Genomic DNA, 22,574 nt, shown 5'->3' with positions numbered 1-22,574 from the left:
AGGGAATTCCTCTCCACTGTACAACACAGGAATGTCCTCCCCTCTTTAAACCACAAAGATGTTTCCCAACTGTCCACAACAATGATGTCCTCCCCTCCTTAAACCACAAAGATGTTTTCCCCACTGTCCACCACAGGGACATCCTCCTCACTGTCCACTACAGAGATATTTTACCCAGTGTCCACCACAGGGATGTCCTCCCCACAATAAACCACAGGGATGAATTTCCCACTTTCCACCACAGGGACCTCTTTCCACTGCTCACCACAGGGGTGTCCTCCTCAATGTCCACCACAGAGATGCCATCCCCACTGTCCACTACAGTTATGTCCTTCCCACTGTCCACCACAGGGATATCCTCCCCTCCTTAAACCACAAAGGTGGTTTCCTCACTGACCATCATAGAGACATTTTTCCACTGTTTGCCACAGGGACATCCTCCTCACTGTCCACCACAGGGATGGCCTCCCCATTGTCTACAACCAAGACGTGCTCGCATCTGTTCACCACAGGATTTACTTTCCTCCATCTACCACAGAGATGTTTTGCTAAATGTCCAACACAGGGACATACTCTCCACTCTCTACCACAGGATGTACTTTCAACTGTCCACCACAGAGATGTCGTCCTAAATCTAAACCACAGGAATGTCCTTTCCACCATCCACTACAGGGACGTCCTCCTCACTGTCCTCCACAGGGATGTCCTCTTTACAGTCCACGCCTGTTTCCCACTGTCTACCGTATGGATGTACTACCCACATCCACCACAGGGTAGTCCTACTGACAGTCCACCACAGGGAAGTCCTCCCCACTTTCCACAACAGGGATGTTCTCCTCTCTGTCTACAGCAGGGACATTATCTCCACTGTCCACAACAGTGATGTCCACCACAGAGAAGTCCTCACCACAGTCCACCACAGAGATGTCCTCCCCACTTTCCACCACAGGGACTTCCTCCCCAGTGTCCACCACAGGGATGTCCTCCCTACTGTCCACCAAAGAGACATGCTCCACATTGTCCACCACAGGAATGTCCTTCACACTGTCTACCACAGGAAATTCCTCCCCACTAACCACCACTGTGACATACTTAAAACTGTCCATCACAGGGATGTCCTCCCTACTGTGCAGCACAGAGACATCCTCCTGTGCACTACAGGAACGTTCTCCACACTGTCCACAAGTTCGTCCTCCTTACTGTACACCACAGTGAAATCCTCCCCACTATCAACCACAAGGATGTCTTCCCCACTGTCCACCAAAAGTCATCCTCCCAACTGTCCACCAAAAAAGTCCTTCCCTCTGTCAACCTCAGTTATGTCCTCCCCACTGTCCACCACAGTGAATTCCTTTCCACTGTCCACCTCAAAGACATCCTTTCCACTGTCCACCACAAGGAGGTCCTCCTCCCTGTGAACTACAGGGACAAATTTCCCACTGTCCACCACAGGGAAGTCCTTCCCACTGTCCACCACAGTCATCCTCCACACTGTCCACCACAGAAACGTCCTTTCCACTGTCTTCCACAGGAAAGTCCTCTCCACTCTCCACCACATGGGAAGTCCTCCCCACTGTCAACCCCGAGGATTTCCTCTTTACTTTCCACAACAGTGACATCCTTTTCACTTCCTACCAAAGAAATGTTCTCCCCACTGTCCACCACAGGGATGTCCTCCTCATTGTCCACAACAGGGATGTCCTCCCCACTGTACACCACAGGAATGTCCTCACAACTGTCCACCACAGGAACATCCTCCCTACTGTCCACCACAGGTATGTCCTTCACACTGTCCACAACATAGAAGTCCTCCCCACTATCGACCACAGGGATGTCCTCCTCACTGTCCAATCTGGGATGTATTCCTCACAGTCCAACACAGATATGTCCTCCCCAGTGACCATGAAAGTGAAATCCTCCTATTGTCCAACACAGAAAGTTCCTCCTCACAGGGACGTCTTTCTGTGCACCAGAGGAACATCCTTTCTACTGTCCACCACAGGAATGTCCTCCTGTGTACCAGAGGGACATCCTCCCCACTGTTCACAACAGGGATGTCCTCCTCATTGTCCACAACAGGGATGTCCTCCCCATTGTCCACCACAGGAATGTCTTCACAACTGTCCAACAGAGGGACATTCTCCCTACTGTCCACCACAGGTATGTCCTTCACACTGTTGACAACATAGAAGTCCTCCTCACTGTCCACCACTGGAATGTCCTCCTCACAGTCCAATACAAAGATGTCCTCCCCACTATCCACCACAAAGAGGTCCTTCACACTGTCCACCACAGAGTATTCCTCCCCACTGTCCATCACAAGACAGTTCTCCCCACTGCCCACCACAGAGATATCATCCCCATGGTAAACCATATAGATGTCCTTCCCAGTGTCCACAACAAGACATCCTTCCCACTGTTCATCACAGGGATGTCCTCCTCACTGTTCTCCACAGAGATCTCCTAACCACTGTCCACCATAGGGATGTCCTCCCCACTGTACACCAAATGGAGTCTTTCCAACTGTCCACCACAGGGATGTTTTCCCCACTGTCCACCACAGGTACATCCTCCTGTGTACCACAAGGATATCCTTACCACTGTCCACAACAGGGGTGTCCTCCCCACTCTCCACTACAGGGACGTCCTTCCCACTATCCATCACAGGGACATCCTCCCCACAGTGCACAAAGGGGATGCCCTCCTCACTGTCCACGAGTGAAAAGTCCTCCAAAGTGTTTATGTAAAAGACACCCACCTTGCTGTCTACCACAGCGCTATCCTCCCCACTGTTTACAACAGGGACGTCTTCAACACAGTCCACCACAGGGACCTCCTCCCCACTGTCTACCACAGGTTTGTCCTCCCCACTGTCAACCACAGGGATGTCCTCCTCACTGTATACAACAGGGAAATTTCCCCAACTATCCACCACAGGGACTTTATTTACAGTCCACCAGAGGGAATTCCTCCCCAGTGTTCACCAGCGAGACATCCTCCCTACTGTCCACCACAGTGAAGTCATATCATCTGTGCCCCAAAAATATCATTTCCACTGTCCACCAAAAAGACATCCTCCCAACTGTCCACCATAGGGACATACTCCACACTGTCCACCACAAGGATGTCATACCCACTGTTTACCACAGAAATGTCCTTTCCACTCTCTAACACAGAGACATCCTACCAACTGTAAACCAAAAAGACATCCTCCTCACTGTCCACCACAGGCCCGTGCTCCTCACTCTCCACCAGAGACAGCCTTACCACTGTCCACCACAGGGACACCCTCCCCCTCCCAACAAAGATGTTAAATCCTCCACACTGTCCACCAGACGGACTTCCTCCCCTCTGTCCACACCAGGGATGTCCCCCCCACTGTCCACCACAAGGGTGTCCTCCTAACAGTCCACTACAGAGTAGTCCTCCCCACTGTGCACCACAGGCTCATCCTCCTCACTGTCAACCCCAAGGATATTTTTTCATTTTCCACCACAGATATGTCCTTCCCACTGACCACCAGAGGAAGTACTCCTCACTTTCCATCACAGGGACATTATCCCCATTGTCCACCACAGGTACATTCTCCCCACTGTCCACCACAGAGATCTTTTCACCACTGTCCACGATGGGGATGTTTTTCCACTGTCCAGCACAGGGACATCCTCCCCACTAGCTACCACAGGGACAAAATTCTCATAGTCCACCACAGAGATGTCCTCCACAAAATCCACCACAGGGACCTCCTCCACACTTTCCACTACAGTGATGTCCTCCCCACTGTCAACAACAGGGATGTCCTCCTCACTGTATACAATAGGGAAGTCCTCTCCACTGTCCACCTAAAGGACATTCTTACTGTCCACCACAGAAACATCCTCCCCAGAGTCCTCCAGAGAGACATCCTCTCCACTGTCCTCTACAAGGAAGTCATATTCACTGTCCACCATAGGGACATCCTCCCCACTGTCCACCACAGGGACATCATACACACTGTCCAACACAGAACTTTCTTTCCACTGTCCACCACATGGACGTCCTCCTCACTGTGTACCACATAAATGTCCTCCTCACTGTCCACCACAGAGATGTCCTCCACACTGTCCATCAAAGGGACATCCTCCTTATTTTCCACCACAGAGATGTCCTCCTGTGCACCACAGTAACTTTCTCCCCACTTTCCTCCACAAGGACATCCTCCCCACTGTCCACCTGACTGAAATCTTCTCCAATGTCGACCACAGGGACGTTCTTCCCACTCTACACCACAAGGATTTCCTCCTCTCTGTCCAACAAAGGGCAGTCCTCCCCCACTGTCCACCACAGAGATGTCCTCCACACTGTCCATCAAAGGGACATCCTCCTTATTTTCCACCACAGAGACGTCCTCCTTTGCACCACAGTAACTTTCTCCCCACTTTCCTCCACAAGGACATCCTTCCTACTGTCCACCCGACTGAAATCTTCTCCAATGTCGACCACAGGGACGTCCTTCCCACTCTACACCACAAGGATTTCCTCCTCTCTGTCCAACAGAGGGCAGTCCTCTCCACTGTCCAGCACAGGGACTTCTTACTCACTTTCCACCATATAAAAGTCCTCCACACTGTTTGCATAAAAGACATCCACCTCACTATCAACCACAGGGATATCCTCCCCACTGAGTTCAACAGGGTCCTCCACCCCTCAGTCCACCACAGGGTTGTCCTCCACACTGTCAACCACAGGGATGTCTTCCTCACTGTATACAACTGGGAAATCTTCCCTCCAGTCCACCAAAACAATGTCCTCCCCACTGTCCACCACAGAGACCCCTCATTGTCCACCACAAGGAAGGCCTCCCCACTGTCCACCAAAAAGATGTCCTCACCACTGTCCACAATAAGGACATACTTTCCACTGTCCACCACAGAGACATCCTCCCCACTGTCCACCACATGGACATCCTTCCCACTGTATACCACAGTAACATCCTCCTCACTGTCCACCACAGAGATGTCCTTCACACTGTCAACCACAGGGACATCCTACTCACTTTCCAAAAGAATACATCCTCCCCACTGTACACAACAGAGACGTCCTCCCCACTGTCCACCACAGGTACATTGTTCTCACTGTTCAGCACAGTGATGTCCTTTCCACTCTCCAACACAGGCACATCCTACCAACTTCATTTAGAATTTGGGGTGCACCACCCATCGGGGTATGGAGCCTTTCAAGCACCCCCTGTGGTTGGTAAAGGGCTCCTACAAGGGTAGGGGAAGAATTAAAGATAAGGAGATGTACAGGTACTGTTGGGTCATACCTAGCAAGAGCCATACCATTTAGGGCTGAACTGACAGATTTTAGGGCTTGGACTGCTTTTCAGGACAGTGTCCTTGGGGAGGAGGGATTTTTATCTCCTTTCAGGAGGTTAAAGAGGGGTTGAAGGGTGCTTGTGTGGAGGTGAAGCCAGGGTTGAAGCCAATTGAGGTTGCCCAAAAAGCTCTGTAGTGAGGCAAGAGTTAATTTTTGAGGGAAGGAAAGGGTGGGCTTGAGGGTTATGTATTGAAGTAAGGGAGATCTCTGTTCCTAGAAATGCAATGAGGGGAATAAGTTGGATTTTGTGAGGGGCTATTTTGAATCCTAGGGCAGATAGGGAAGGTATTAGCTGGTCCTTAAGTTGGGAGGGGGAGGTAGAAGCATCTCTCCAGACCAAGATGTCATCCATGTAATGATAGATGTTAAGTCCTTTGTCTAAATAGGGTTATAGTGCAGTGGCTACAGCCTCCTGACAAATGGTGGGACTGTTAGCCATTCCTTGGGGAAGAACGGTTCATTCATATTGTGAGGCTGGGCCAGAGTTGTTAATGGGGGGCACAGAGAATGCAAAGCATTCATAATCCTGGGGGTGGAGAGGGATGGAAAAAAAGCAATCTTTTATTTCTATTGCTAATAGAGGAACATTGGCAGGAATGGCTGAAATGTGGGGTAGCCCTCTTTGTGGGGAGCCCCAGATTCACATGGTTTTGTTAACTGCCCTCAAGTCTCCACCCCCTGAGTGTTATTTTATAGCAAACACAGGGGTGTTCCACGGACTGTGGGAGGGGCAGATGTGTTGTAGAGACAGCTGCTCCTCTACAAGTTCTCTGAGGGCCCTAAGTTTCTCCCTTGATAGAGGCCACTGTGGGATCCAGACAGCTTCATCAGAGGGCCAATCAAGGCAGGGAGTACTAAATTTAACAGTGGCCCCTAGAATTGGGGGTGATTTGGAGGAGGGTTATTTGGGTCTCCTTGGGTACTATTTTCTTCACAAGTAATATCCTCTATCTTAATGTGGTCTCTTTTGAGCTCCGTGGTAAGAACCACATCTAAGGCTTGTAAGATATCTCTTCCTAAGAGATTGGTGGCTACTTGAGCTACCAGGGGGCGTATAAGCCCTGTAGCCCCATCTGAGTGTTCCCACCTATAGGTCTGTTTGGTGATGAATGTGGGAGAGGTGCCCCCTATGCCTAAGAGCTTGGGCCCAGGGGTCAACTGCCAGTTCTGTGTGACCTCTTGCTGTCTTAGAATCATCTGATCTGCTCCAGTGTCAATAAGACACTTGAATGGTTTATCATCTATTTTAATGGTTAACTTTGGGTGGGAGCCTTCTGAGATGCTGGACACCCATATGGCTTCTACAGGAGTAGTTTTCCCTCTTACTATCGGGGCTGAGGGTTGCCCTGTTTGAAGTTTAAAGGCTCTAATCATTTACCATCTTTATCATATAGAGCAGTACAGTGTCTCCACCAGTGGAAACCCTTTCTGCAGCGGGGACAGGGGACTTTAGGAGGATTGGAATCTCTTATAGAAGAAGAGTTTAGTGGGCATTCATCCTTCCAGTGTCCTGCCTCTCCACATTTGAAGCAGATTTCCTCTGGTTTTACTGTTGCCACAAATGCCTGAGCTATGGATGCGATCTTGTTTGATGTGGTTCCTATTTCTCGGGTTGCTACAATCCACCTATCGTGATGCTCTTCCTGGAGACCCTGGCATGACTAGAAGACTAGTCTCAGAAGTCATGTCTTCCCAAACAGTGTTTTTAAGAAGAAGGTCTCTAGCTGTGGGGTTGGAGATTTTTATTTCTAAGATCATTTTAGTTCTGAGAATAAAATCACATAGGGATTCTTCAGGCTTCTGATGGAGGGAGACCAGGGAGTGAGTGGGGTCTTGTGATCCTGAGGGTGGGGTGAGCCTATTCCAGCCTTGAATGGCACAGAAGCAGACATGGTCATAGTACCTTGCTGGCTGACTTGCCTGTTGTGCCCCAGTAGAGAAATGTTCTTGGCCAAAGAGTTCTTTAGATCCCCATGGAGTGTCATCGCCCCTTCCCTGGTTTTGTCTGACTTGTTGAAGACATTCATCACGATAATAGGCTTTCCACTCTAGAAACATTGGGCCAGGAAGGGCAGAAGGGCAACTATCTCTCCAATCTTGGGGGGGGGTTTAAGTTGGCAATATGGTTCTGCAGGAGGGATTTTGTCCATGGTGCATGAATGCCATCTTCCTTCACTGTTTGACTGAGTTATTTTAGGTTTGAGGCTTGAAGTAGGTACAAGTTAAGTGGCTTAGCTTGGGTGGGGTTGATATTAACTGGAAATGCTCGAGTAGTTTGAGTTTTGAGTTCTGCATCAGATTCCTGAGTAGCATGGGAGGTAGGGTTAGTTTTTGTGTGAGAGTCCCTGAGATTGCAAAGTTGTTGAGTGGTTGATGGTTGATTATAAGGGACTACGGAATTTGGCCTGGTTTTATCTGCATATTCTGGAGGTCTCTTACTTTTGTGGCTAGGAGAAGGGGGAGGGGATTTATCTCTCTTTGGTTGGGAAGTAAGTGGGGAGGCAGGGGAAAGCTCCTTTGGTATTTTAATGGAGCCTTGCTTTTGGATGGGGGAGGGAGGAGCAAAAGGAGCAGAAGGATTTTTTGGTATTTCCTCCAAGGCATAAGGGGGAAAAAGTGGATAGATTGATTTTATTTCTCTTATTAATTGGGTAAGGGCTGTGAGGTCTGAAAATGGGTGATTTTAAGGACCTTGATCTTTGGGTTCATTTGACTGATGGGGCTTAGGAGCTGTGTTGTTGTTCTCAGTCTGTCCTATTTTCGATGGTCCTATACATTGCCGAATTGCAGCTAAGATCGGCAAAAATTCACAAGGTGGTTTTTATCTCTGTTTTTCATAAGGGAAGCTACTTTGCTCCATGAGTCTGGACGGTAAATATTATCCTCTGCCATGCTATCTGAATGACTTCCTCCCAAAACAAGGAGGCTTGCTTTTTGCCTATTTTTATTCCGTGGGTCTTTAGTAGGGAATATATTTGCCTGGCTTGGGGTGAAAGTTTACGTGAGGTGGAGTTTCCCATGATAGGAAAGTGGAGAAACACTTTGTCCAATGGGAACGTTCCTTTGGCTTATTGGCTTTTGGGGGATTCTGCAGAGATCCAAAGCACTAAGCCTTCCCACAGATTTAAGAGCTGGCAGTCGCCCTGTGGCTTTTAACTGGCTGCTGCATTACCAGTTTTTTTCTTTTTTTGTTTTAAAGAGAGTCTAGATAGAGAGACATTGCAGGCTGTCAGGATTTAAGCAGAGGCCAGGGAAGCCTTGAACCAACACCAGAGAGTGGCCCTGGCAAGGAGGTAGCAAGAGCTCCTTTGGCTTACTTAAATTTGTGTGATGGCTTCCAAATGAAACACAGGAGGGAAAAACAAATTGCTTGCTTCAAAAGTTGGAAGGCTTACCTTCCCAAGGTATCAATTTCTGTGGCTGCGTGGCTTCCAAGGCCCCACGTTGGGTGCCAAATGTAGGGTGTCCCATAACAATCTCCCGACTGGGGACAGGGTGAGAGCAGGGAGGGCTCGCTACTGTCTCTGTGTTGCCTCCGGCTGGACTGATAAGGATCCGACTACCTGACAAGGAGGCAGTCTGGTGTCCCAGGCAGTTTCCGGGAGAGCTGGCAGGTTCTGAAGTGTTACAGCTCTTTGCTAAGCTGGGAAGTGCTGGCTAGGTAGTGGAGAGAGAAGCGCTCAGAAGGTCCTCTTGGAGAGCCAGCAGGTTCTGAAGTGTTACAGCTCTTTCTAAGCTGGGAAGTGCCAGCTAGGTAGCAGGGAAAGAGAGTAGATCCTTTGCCCAGTGTTAACAGCTCTAGAGCCAGCTAGCTGGTGAAGAGGGGAGGGTCCACGACAAAACCTCTCAGACAACAGGATGATTCTTGTGCCTACTTTACTTCTCAATTAAGCTCAATATATACAATTTGGGGTGGGTGAGGGATTTAGCAGCAGGTAACCCCATTGGCTTAGTCTGAGGTTTTGGGGGATGCCTCATATGCATGTGAGGAAAGCCTGGGGCACTATTGCTACATGACCTGATGCTCGTAGACGTCTCAACCTCTCTGTGGTAGGGGCTGTGAAGGGCAGAAGCTGAGAGAGCCAGAGAGCCAGGAAAAGATCTGAACTCCTGAAGTTCCTAAAGGGTTTCTGGGGTTCAGAAGCTTGTTCGAACAGACGCCTGGTTGTCTCTCAGCTCAGTGCCCCACACACCACAGAGACATCCTCTCCACTGTCCACCACAGGGTGGTCCTCCTGTGTACCACAGAAATGACCTTACCACTGTCCACCACAGGGGCACCCTCACCACTTTCCACCATAGGGTCTTTCTCTTTACTGTCTACCACATAAATGTCCTCACCACTGTGCACCACAAGGACATCCTGTGCACCACAGTACATCCTCTCACTGTCCACCACAGGAATACTCTCCAAACTGTCCACCGCACGGAGGCCCTCCTGAGAACCACTTGAACATTCTCTTCACTGTCTACCAAAAGTTCATTCTCGCCACTGTCCAAAACAAGACATCCTCCCCACTGTCCAGCACAGGGGCGTCCTCCCCACTAACCACCACAAGGTCATCCTCCACACTGTCCAAGACAGGGATATCCTCCCTACTGTCCACCACAAGGTCTTCCTAGTGTGTACCACAGAGACGTCTTCCCCACTGTCCACCACAGTGAAATCTGACCCACTGTCTACCACAAGGACATTCTACCCACTCTCCATCACAGGGATGTCCTCCTGTGCACTATAGGGATGTCTGCCACACTGTCCATGACAGAAGCTTCCTCCCAACTGTCCACCACAAGGTCTTCCTCCTTTGTACCACAGGAACGTCTTCCCAACTGTCCACCACAGTGAAATCTGATCCTCTGTCCACCACAGGGACATCCTACCAATTCTCCACCACAGGGATGTCCTCCTGTGCAAGACAGGAACATCCTCCTCACTTTGCACAAGGGCATTTTCTGCACTGTCTACCATAGTTAAATCCTCCAAACAGTCTAGCACAGGGATGTCCTCCCCACTCTTCACCCCAGAAAAGGATCTTCATCCTTTTCACCTTCCGCCATGAAGATGTCCTCCACAGTGTTTACCACAGGGATGTCTTCCCCACTATCCACCACAGAGAAGTCCTCCCCACACTCCACCACAAGGATGTCCTTCTCACTGTCCACCACAGGTATGTCCTCCCCACTGTACACAACAGGGACATTCTTACCATTGTCTACGACAAGGATGTCCTTCTTACTGTCCACCACAGAGAAGTCCTTCCCACTGTCCACCACAGGAAAGTTCTCCACACTGTCAACAACAGGAATGTCCTCGCCACTGTTCAGCACAGGGTTATTCTCCCCATTTTCCACCACAAGGACATCCTCCTCAATGTCCACAACAAGGAAGTCCTCACTTTTCACCACAAAGAATTCCTTCTCACTGTCCACCATAGGAAAGTCCTCCTTACTGTCCATTATAGGGAAGTCATCCCCAATGTACACTACAAGGATGTTTTTTTCACTGTCCACCACAGGGATATCATCTTCAGTGTCCACCACAGGGAAGTCCTCCCCAATGGCCAACACAGGGATGTGTTCCTCAATGTGCACCACAGGGAAATCCTCCACACTGTCCAGCAGAGGGACCTACTCCTTTGCAACACAGCAATGTCCTCCCCACTGTCCACCACAAGTATATTCTCCTGTGCACCAAAGGGATGTCCTCTCCACTGTCCACCACAATGACGTCCTCCCAGCTGTCCACCACAAACACATTCTCTCACTGGTCCACCTCAGAGACGTCCTTCTCACAGTCAGCCAAAAAAATATCCTCCCCAGTGTCCACCATGTGGTTGTCCTTCTCTCTGTCCACCCAGGGGACATCCTCCCCACTGTTCACCACAGGGATGTCCTCCTCACTTTCCACCACATAGAAGTCCTCCCCACTGTCCACCACAGGTAAGTCCTGCCCACTGTCCACTACAGGGAAATCATCCTCACTGTACATCACAGGGATGGCTTCCCCACAGTTTAACACATACATGTGCTCTACACAGTCCACCACAGGGATATCCTTCCCACTGTCCAACACAAAGAAGTTCTCCTCACTGTCTACCACATGGAAGTCTTCCCCAATATCCACCAGAGGGACCTCCTCTTTACTGTACTCAACAGGATGTCCTCCTCACTGTCCACCAAAGGAACATCCTCCTGTGCATCAGAGCAACGTCCTACCCATGGTCCAATACAAGGATGTAGTCCCTAACGTGCACCACATTTGAAACTCCTCACTGTCTACTACAAAGTTTTCCTCCCCACTGTTCACTACAGGGATGTCCTCCTCAATGTCAACAACAGGGAATTCCTTCACACTGTCCACCACAGGGACGTGCTCCCCATTGTCTATCACAGGGAGGTCCTCCCCAATGTCTACCTCAGGGAAGTCCTCCCCACTGTCCACCACAAAGATGTCCTCTTCAATGTCCACCACAAGGAGGTCCTCTCCAATGTTCACCACAGGGATGTCCTTCCCACTGTCCATCACAGGGACATCCTCCCCACTGTCCACAACAGGGAAGTCCTCCCAATTTTTTAAAACAGAAATGTCCTCCAAATTGTCCACCACAGAAACATCCTCCTCACAGTCCACTACAGGGATGTCCTCCTCACTGTCCACCACAATGAAGTCCTTCCCACTGTCCACAACAAGGAAGTCCTCCCCATTGTCCACAAAAGAGATATCCTCAGTGTCCACCACAGAAATAACCTTCTCAATGTCCACCACAGTGATGTCCTCTACACTGTCCCACACAAAGACCTCCTCTTGTTTCCCCCAGAGCCATCATCTCCACTGTCCACCACAGGGGTGTCCTCCAAAAGACCACCAGAGGGATGTCCTCCTCACTGTTCACTACAGAAACTCCCATGTGACCACCACAGAAACATCCTCCACATTGTCCACCACCGGAATGTCCTCCTCACTGTCCACCACAAAGAGGTCCTCTCCAATGTCCACCACAGTGATGTCCTTCCCACTGTCCATCACAGGGACATCCTTCACACTATCCACCACAGTGACGTCCTCCTCACTGTCTGCCACAAGAACGCTCTTCCCCATGTCCACCACAAGGACATCCTACCCCCTGTCCACCACAGGGAAGTCCTCCCCACTGTCCAATATGGACATCCATCTCATTGTCAAACACAGGGATATACTCCTAACTTTCCACCACAGGAATGTCTTCTTAAATGTTCACCACAATAAAGTTCTCCCTACTGTTCAACACAGAGACATCCTCCAAACTTTCCACCACAGGGAAATCCTAGACACTATTTACAACAGGGATGAACTATTGTGCAACACAGCAACGTCCTTCCCACTGTCCACCACAGGGAAGTCTTTCCCAATGTCCACCACAGGGATATCATCCTCAGTTTTGACCAGAGACATGTGCTCCTCACTGTCCACCACTGGGATGTCCTCCCCACTGTCCACCATAGAAAATTCATCCCCACTGTCCATCACAGTGACTTCCTCCTCACTGTCCATGACAGGGATATTATCCCCACTCTCTACATCAGGGATGTCCTCTCTACTTTCCAACACAGGAACGTCATCCTGTGCAACAAGGAACATACTCCCCATGGTTCAACACAAGATAGTCCTTTACACTGTTCACAACAGTGAAATCCTCCCCACTCATCAAAACAAAGACATCCTCCACACTGTCTACTATACTCATGTTCTCCTCTCTGTCAGCTACAGAAAAGTCCTCCCTACTGTCCATCATAGGAAAGTACTCCGCATTGTGCACCACAGAGACATCCTTTTCACTGTCCACCACAGAGAAGTCCTTCACACTGTCCACTACAGGGATTTCCTCCTCACTGTCCACCAAAGAAACATCCTTCCCACTGTCCTCTCCACTGTCCACCATAAAGACCTCATGTTGTGTCCCACAAAGATGTCCTCCCAACTGTCCCCCACAGGGGCGTTTTTTCATTGACCACCAGAGGGATATCCTCCACACTGTCCACCACAGCGATGTCCACCACACTGTACATCATGGGGACATACTCCTGTATACCAAAAGGACGTCCTCCACACTAACCACAAAAAGGACGTCCTCCACACTCTCCAAGAAAGGGATATCCTTTCCAGTGTCCACCACAGGGATATCCTCCCCACTGTCTACCACCTTGATGTTCTCCCCACTGTCCATCACAGGGATGTCCTCCTGTGAAACATAGGGATATCCTCTGCACTGTTCACCACAGGGACATCCTCCCTACTGTCCAGCACAGGGGCTTCCTTCCCACTGTCCACCACAAGGTCTTCCTTCTGTGCACCACAGAGATGTCTTCCCCACTGTTCACCACAGAGAAATCTGACCCACTGTCCACTACAGGGATGTCCTCCTGTGCAACACAGGAACATCATCCTCTCTTTTCACAAGAGCATCCTCTCCAAATTCTACCATAGTTAAAACCTCCCAGCAGTCTACCACAGGGATGTCCTCCCCACTGTTCACCCAGGGACATGCTCCTCACTGTCTACAACAGAGACATTCTCATAACTCTCCACAACAGAGATGTCCTACCTACAATCCACAACAGGGATGCCCTCCCCACTGTCCAAGACAGAGAATTCTTCCCTGCAGTCCAACACAGGAATTTCCTCCTCACTGTCGACCACAAGTTTATCCTCCCCACGGTCCACCACAGAGATTTGCTACCCACTGTCCACCACAGTGATGTCCTTGACACTGTCCACCAGAAAATAATCCTCCCCATTGTACACCACAGGGACATCCTCCTCATTGTCCACCATGGGGATGTTTTTCTCACTGTCACCACAGGGATGTCCTCCCCACTCTCCACCACAGAGACATCCTCCTCTGTACCAGAGGGATGCCCTCCCCATTGTCCAACACAGGGACATTGTCCTTACTGTCCTCCACAGGACGTTCTCCACACTGTCCACCACAGAGATGTTCTACCCACTGTCTACTACATGGATGTCCTCCCACTGTCCACCACAGAAACATCTTCCCCACTGTCCACCACAGGGATGTCCTCACCATTGTCCACTACAGAGATGTGGTCCCCACTGACCACCACGGGGATATTCTCCTTATTGTCCTCCACAGAAAACTCTTTTTCAATGTGCACCACAGGGATGTTCTCCTCACTGTCACCACAGGGATGTTCTCTTGTGCACCACAGAGACATTCTCTCCACTATCCACCAAGGGGATGTCGTCCTCCTTATTGACCACCAGAAAGGACATTTTCCACACTATCCACCACAGAGATTTCCTCCCCACTGTCCACCACAGCGATGTCCTCCCCACTGTCCACAACAAGGACGTCCTCCTGTGCACTACAGAAATGTCCTCCCCACTGTCCACCACAAAGAAGTTCTTTTCACTGTCCGTCACAGAGACTTCCTTTCCACTGTTCACCACAGGGATATCCCTCTGTGCACCACAGAAATGTCCTCCTGACTGCCCACTAGAAAGATGTCCTCCCCATTGTCCACCACAGTGAAATCCTCTCCACTGTCCACCACAGGGATGTCCTTCTCACTGTCAACCTCCGAGATATCCCCCCCCTGTCCACCACAGGAACATCGATCCAGCTATGCACCACAGAAACATTCTCCTTTTCACCACAGGACATCTTCACCACTGTTCAGCACATAGACGTCCTCCACACTGTCCACAACATTGACATCCTCCCCATTGTCGACTACAGAGACAACCTCCACAGTGTCCAGCACAGAGATGTCCTCCCAACTATCCTCAACAAGGAAATCTTCCCCACTGTCCACCAGAAGGATGTCATCCTGTGCACCACAAGGATGTCCTTCCCACTGTCCACCACAAGGATGTTCTTCTCACAGTCCACCACAGTGAAATACTCCCCATTGTTCACTACAAAGATGTCATCCTCACTGTCCACCACAGGAATATCCTCCCCACTGTTCACCAAAGGGACATCCTCCCCACAGTCCACCACAGGGAAATTCTTTCTGCTGATTACCACAGGTAAGTTTTTCCCACTGTCCACAACAGGGGGGAATGTGCTCCTCACTGTCCACCAAGGGATGTTTTTGCCACTGTCTACCACAGGGCGATCCTCCACACTATCCACCACAGGGACATCATCAACACTACTCACAACAGAGACTTTATTCCAACTATCCAATATAAGGACATCCTTCACACATTCCACCACAGAGACGTCATCCTCACTCTCCACCACACAGGCTTCCGCCCCACTGTTCACCACAGGGACATCCTCCCCACTGTCCATGAGAGGGATGTCCTCCAAAATGTCCATCACATAGATGTCCTTCCCACTGTCCACCACAGCGACATCCTTTCCACTGTCCACAATAGGGACGTCCTCGCCACTGGCCACCACAGGGACATCCTCCTATGAAGCACAGGGATGTTCTCCCCACTGTCCACTGTAAAGACATCCACCCACACTCCAACACAGTGAAATCCTCCCCACTGTTCACCACAAAGATGTCATCCTCACTGTTCACAACAGGGATGTTTTCCTCACTGTCAACCACAGAGAAATCCTTTCTACTCTCCACAAGAGGGACGTCCTCCCCACTGTGCACCACAGAAACATCCTCCTGTGCACAACAGGGACGTCTTCATCACTGTCCACCACAGGGACATCCTCCTGTGCACCACAGGAACATCCTACCCACTGTCAACCACAGTGAAATCCTCCCCACTATTCACCCAAAAGATGTCATCCTTATTGTACACCACAGGGATGTCCTCCTCCCTGTCAACCACAGGGAAGTCCTACCCACTGTCCACCACATGGACGTCCTCACCACTGTCCACAACAGGGATGTCCTCCTCACTGTCCAACTCAGGGATATTTTTCCCCTGTCCTCAACAGGGAAATCCTTCCTGCTATGCACCACAGAAACATCCTCCTGTGCACCTCAGTGACATTCTCCCAACTGTCAACCACAGTGAAATTTTTCTGATTGTTCACCTTAAATATGTCATCCTCTCTGTCAAACACAGGGAAGTCCTTCCCACTGTCCACCACAGGGCTGTCCTCCACACTGTCCATCCCCAAAATATTCTGCACAAAGTCGACCATAGGGATGTCCTCTTCCCTCTCCACCACAGAAAATTTCTACCCACTGTCCACCACAGGGACTTCCTCCCCATAGTCCACCACAAGAACGTCCTTCTCACTGTCCAACACAAGTAAGTCCTCCCCAGTATCCACAACAGGGACATCCTCCTCACATTCCCACACAGGGATGTCCTCACCACTGTCCTCCAAAGTGATGCCCTCTTCACTCTCCGCCACAGGGACATCCTCCCAACTGTCCACCAAAGAAAATTCCTCCTCACTGTCCACCACAAAAAAGTCTTCCCCACTGTCCACCAATGGGAAGTCCTAACCATTGTCCACTACAGGGATGTCCTTCTCACTGTCCACCACAGGAATGTCCTCCCCACTGTCCACCACATGGAAGTCTTTCACACTGTCTACCACAGTGATATCCTCCCCACTGACGAACACTGGGAAGTCCTCCCCACTGTAAAATATAGCGAATCCACCACATTTTTCATTCAGGGATGTCTTCCTAACTGACCACCACAGGGATGTCTTCTTCAGGGTCCACCACAGAGAAGTCCTGCCCAATGTCCAACACAGGGACGTCCTCCTCAATGTCCACCAAAGGGAAATCCTACACACTATCCAACAGAGGGACATACTCCTGTGCAACAAAGCAACATCCTTCCAACTGTCCACCACAAGTACATTCTCCTGTGCACCACAGTGACGTTCTTCCCACTGTCCACCACAGAGACAGTCTACTCCACTGTTCACCACAGAGATTTCCTATACACTGTCTACCACAGAAACACCATCCCCAGTGTCCACCACAGGGACATGCTCCTCATGGTCCACCACAGGGAAGCCTTCCCCAATGTCCACCACAAGGATGTCCTCCCCACTGTCCACCACAGACACATGCTCCCCACTGTCCACCACAGACACATGCTCCCCACTGTCCACCAAAGGGAAGTCCTCACCACTGTCCAATATGGACATCCATCTCATTGTCCACCACAGAGATATCCTCCTAACTGTCAAACACACGGATGTCTTCTTCAATGTCCACCACAATAAAGTCCTCCCCAATGTTCAACACAGGGACATCCTTCTCACTTTCCACCACAGGGACATCCTCCGCACTCTCCACAACAGGGACAAACTCCTGTGCAAAACATCAATGTCCTTCCCACAGTCTATCACAGAGAAGTCTTCACCACTGTCCATGACAGGGATGTCCTCCCCAGTTTTCACCACAGACACATGCTCCTCACTGTCCACCACAAGGATGTCCTCCCCACTGTCCACCACAGGGAAGTCCTCTCCACTGTCCAATATAGGGACATCTATCTCATTGTCCACCACAGAAAAGACCTCCGCACTTTCCTTCACAGGGACTTCCTCCTCACTGTCCACCACAGGGATGTTATCCACTCACTACCTCAGGGACATCCTCCCCACTTTCCAACACAGGAACATCCTCCTGTGCAACAAGTAATGTACTCCCCATGGTTCAACACAAGAAAGTCCTTTACACTGCCCACTACAATGAAATACTCCCCACTCTTCACCACAAAGACATCCTCTTCACTTTCAACTACAGTCATGTTCTCCACCTTTTCAGATACAGAAAAGTCCTCCCCACTGTCCAACACAAGGATGTCCCCCTCAATGTTGACAACAAGGAAGTCCTCACTTTCCACCACAAAAAAAATCCTTCACACTGTCCTCCACAGGGAAGTGCTCCCCACTGTCCACTACAGGGAAGTCCTCTTCAATATCCACTACAAAGATGTCTTCCTCACTGTCCACCACAGGGATGTCTTCTTTAGTGTCCACTACAGAAAAGTCCTCCCCAATGTCCAACACAGGAATGTGCTCCTCAATGGTCACCACAGCGAAATCCTCCACACTGTCCACCAGGACTTACTTCTGTGCAATACAGAAATGTCCTCCCCACTGACCACCACAAGTACATTCTCCTGTGCACCAGAAGTAAGTCCTCACCACTTTCCACCACAATGACGTCCACCCAGCTGTCCACCACAAACATGTCCTCTCCTCAGTCCACCTCAGGGACATCCTTCTCTCTGTCAGCCAAAAAATATCATCCCCACTATCCACCATAGGGACGTCCTCCTCACTTTGTACCACTTAGAAGTCCTCCCTACTGTCCACCACGGGGATGTCCTCCCATTGTCCTCTACATAGATGTCCTCCTCAATGTACATCACAGGGATGTCTTCCCCAAAGTACCAAGCCATACATGTGCTCTCCACCATCTACCACAGGGACATCCATCCCATGGTCCACAACAAAGAAATCCTCCCCAATGTCCACCACACGGAAGTCCCCAATATCCAACACAGGGACCTCCTCCTCACTGTCTTCCACAGGGATGTCCTCTTCACTGTCCACCAAAAGGACATCCCCCTGTATATCAGAGCAATGGCCAACCCACGGTCCAATACAAGGATGTAGTCCCTAATGTCCACCACATTTGAATCCTCCCGACTGTGTACTACAAATATGTCCTCCCCACTGTTCACTACAGAGATGTTCTCCTCACTTTCAACAACAGGGAAGTCCTTCACACTGTCCACCACAGAGACATGCTCTTCACTCTCTACAACACTGAGGTCCTCACCAATGTCTACCACAGGGAAGTCCTCCCCACTGTCCACCCCAAAGATGTCCTCCTCACTGTCCACCACAAGGAAATCCTCTCCAATGTTTACCACAGAGATGTCCTTCACACTGTCCATCACAGGGACATCCTCCCCACTGTCCACCAAAGAGATGTCCTCCATACTGTCCACCACAGGGACATCCTCCTCTGCATCACCAGAACATCTTCCCTACTTTTCACAAGGACATATACCCCACTGACCACCACATTGAAATCTTTTCCACTCTCCACCGCAGGAACATCCTCCCAACTGTCCACCACAGAAATCTCCTTGCCACTATACACTACAGGGATATCCTCCTAAGTGTTTAACAGAGGGATGTCCTTTTCACTGTCCACTACAGAAATGTCCTCCTCACTGTCCACTACAGAAATGTCCTCCTAACTGTCACCAGAAAGAAATCCTCCCCACTGTCCACAACAGGGACGTCCTCCTCACTGTACAACACAGGAACATCTTCCCCACTGCCCACCACACGAACGTCCTCCTGTGCACCACAGGAACATCCTCCCCATGGTGCACTACAAGGACCTCATCTCTACAGTCCATCACATTGCAATCCTCCCCACTGTCCACCACAAATACGTCCTCCCCACTGTCCAACACAGGGATTTCTTCATCACTGTCAACCCCAGGTAAGTCCTACCCACTGTCCACCCAAGGGACGACTTTCCACTCTCAACTAGAGAGATGTCCTCCCCACTGTCCACCACAGGGAAATCCTCCCCACACTCCACCACAGGGAAATCCTCTCTGCTGTCAAACACAGGAAAGTCCTCCCTACTTTCCCCCAAAGAGACATCCTCCTCACTGTCCACGCCAGGGATTTCCTCCCCATTGTCCACCACAGGGATGTCCTCCACACTGTCCACTCCAGGGATATTATTCCCAAAGTCAACCATAGGGATGTTTTTCTCAATCTCCACCACAAAATTTCCTCCCCACTCTCCACCACGGTGAAATCCTCCCGACTGTCCATGACAGGGACGTTTTTCTGTGCACCACAGGAACATCCTTCCGACTGTCCACAAGGACATCCTTCCCAATGTTCACCACAGTAAAATCCTCACCACAATCAACCACAAGCACGTCCTCCTCACTGTCCACCACAAATACGTCCTTCCAACTGTTTACCACAGAGTTGTCCTATTCAACATCCACCTCAGGGATGTCCTACACACTGTCCACCACAGGGACATTTTCCCCGATGACCACCATAGGGACATCCTTCCGTGCATTACAGGAATGTCCTCCCCATGGTCCACCACAAGGACATTCTCCATGCTGTCCACCACACTTAAATCCTCTACACTCTCCACCACAATGACGTCCTAAGCACTGCCCATAACAGGGATGTTCTCACTGTCAACCACAGGGAAGTCCTCCCTACTGTCTACCACAGGGACATCCTCCCCACTCTCCACCAAAGGGATATCCTCCCAACTCTCCAACACAATGATGTAATCCTCATTGTTCACCACAGTGAAGTCCTCCCTTTATTCCACCACTGGGATGTCCTTTTCACTGATCACCATTGTGATGTACTCCACACTGTCCACCACAAGGATGTCCTCCCCAATGTCAACAATAGGGAAGTCTTCCTCACTGTCCAATACAGTACTGTCTTCCCAACTATGCACTACAGAGATGTTCTTCCCACTGTCCAACAAAGAGAAGTCCTCCCATTGTCAACCACAGGGATATCTTCCCCACTGTCCACAACAGGGTTGTCCTTCTAACTGTCCACCAGAGAGAAGTCCTCCCCACTGTCCACACCAGAGAAAACCTCCCAAGTGTCTACCACAGTGAAGTCTTTACCACTGTCAACCACAGGGATGTCCTCCTCACTGTCCACAAAAGGGATGTCCTCCTCACTGTCCACCACAGTAATGTCCTCCCAACTGTGCACCACAGTGATATCCTTTTCACTGTCCAAAACAGAGAAATCCTCTTATTGTCAACCATAGAGATGTCTTCCCCACTGTCCATCACAGAGATATCCTCCCCACTGTCCACCACAGAGACATCCTCCTCACTGTCCAACACAGAGATATCCTGCGTACTGCCCACCTTAGTGATGTCCTCCAAACTGTAAACCACAGTGATATCCTTTCCACTGTCCAACACAGAGAAGTCCTCCCACTGTCAACCACAGGGATATCCTCCCCACTGTCCATCACAGGGACATCCTCCATACTGTCCACCACTGAGATGTCCTCCTCACTGTCCACCACAGAAAAATCTTTTGCACTGTCCTCCACAGGGAAGTCCTTCTCATTTTCCACCACAGAAATGACCTCCTCACTTTTCACCACAGTGATGTCCTATCCACTGTGCACCACAGGGATGTCCTCCCCACTGTCCAACACAGGGATATCCTCCCCACTGTCCATAACATGTATGTCCTTCTAACTGTCCACCAAAAAGAAGTCCTCCCCACTGTCCACCACAGGGAAGTACTCCCAAGTGTCCACCACAGGAATTTCCTCCCCACTGTCAACCACAGTGATGTCCTCCCCACTGTCCACAACAGGGATATCCTCTCCCCTGTCCACCACAGGGATATCCTCCCCACTGTCCACCACAGGGATGTCCTTGACACTGTCCACCAGAGAGAAGTCCTCCCCACTCTCCACCACAGGGAAAACCTCCCAAGTGACTACCACAGGAATGTCCTTCCCACTGTCAACCCCAGGGATGTCCTCCTCATGGTCCAACACTGGGATGTTCTCCCAACTGTCCACCACAGACATGTCCTATGCAGACACATGTCCACAGACATGTCCACCACAGGAATGTTTTCCTGTGCATAACAGGAATGTTCTGCCCACCATCCACCACAAAAACATCCTCTCCACTGTCCAGTACAGTGAAAACCTCCCTACTGTTCAGTACAGAGACATCCTGCACACTGTACATTACAGAGATGTCTTCCCCATAGTCCACAAGGACGTTTTTACCACTGTCCACCACAGTGAAATTCTTTCCACTGTCCACCACAGGGACGTCCTCTATACTGTGCACAACCAGGATGTCTTCTCCACTGTCCACCACAGGGATGTCTTTTTCATTGTCCAACACAATAACATCCTCCCAACTGTCCACCAGAGAAACTTCCTCCAGTGCACCATAAGAAAATCCTTCCCACGGTCCACCACAATGTCATTCTCCACACCATCCACCACAGTGAAATCCTCCCCACTGTGCATCACAAAGACATCTTCCCCACTGGCAACCACAGAGGTGTCCTACTCACTGTCATCCACCGGGAAGTCCTCCCCACATTCCACTACAGGAACATCATTCCCACTGTCCACAACAGAAAAGTCCTCCCCACTGTCCACCAGAGGGAAGTCCTCCCCACTGTCCAACACAGGGACATCCTCCTGTGCACCACAGGGATATACTTTCAACTGTCTATAATAGATTTTCTCCC

This window comes from Arvicanthis niloticus, chromosome 3 (genome assembly GCF_011762505.2).
Source record: "Arvicanthis niloticus isolate mArvNil1 chromosome 3, mArvNil1.pat.X, whole genome shotgun sequence".
Taxonomy (NCBI): domain Eukaryota; kingdom Metazoa; phylum Chordata; class Mammalia; order Rodentia; family Muridae; genus Arvicanthis; species Arvicanthis niloticus.
The sequence above is the reverse complement of the archived record's forward strand: the minus strand, read 5'-3'. Positions refer to the sequence as shown.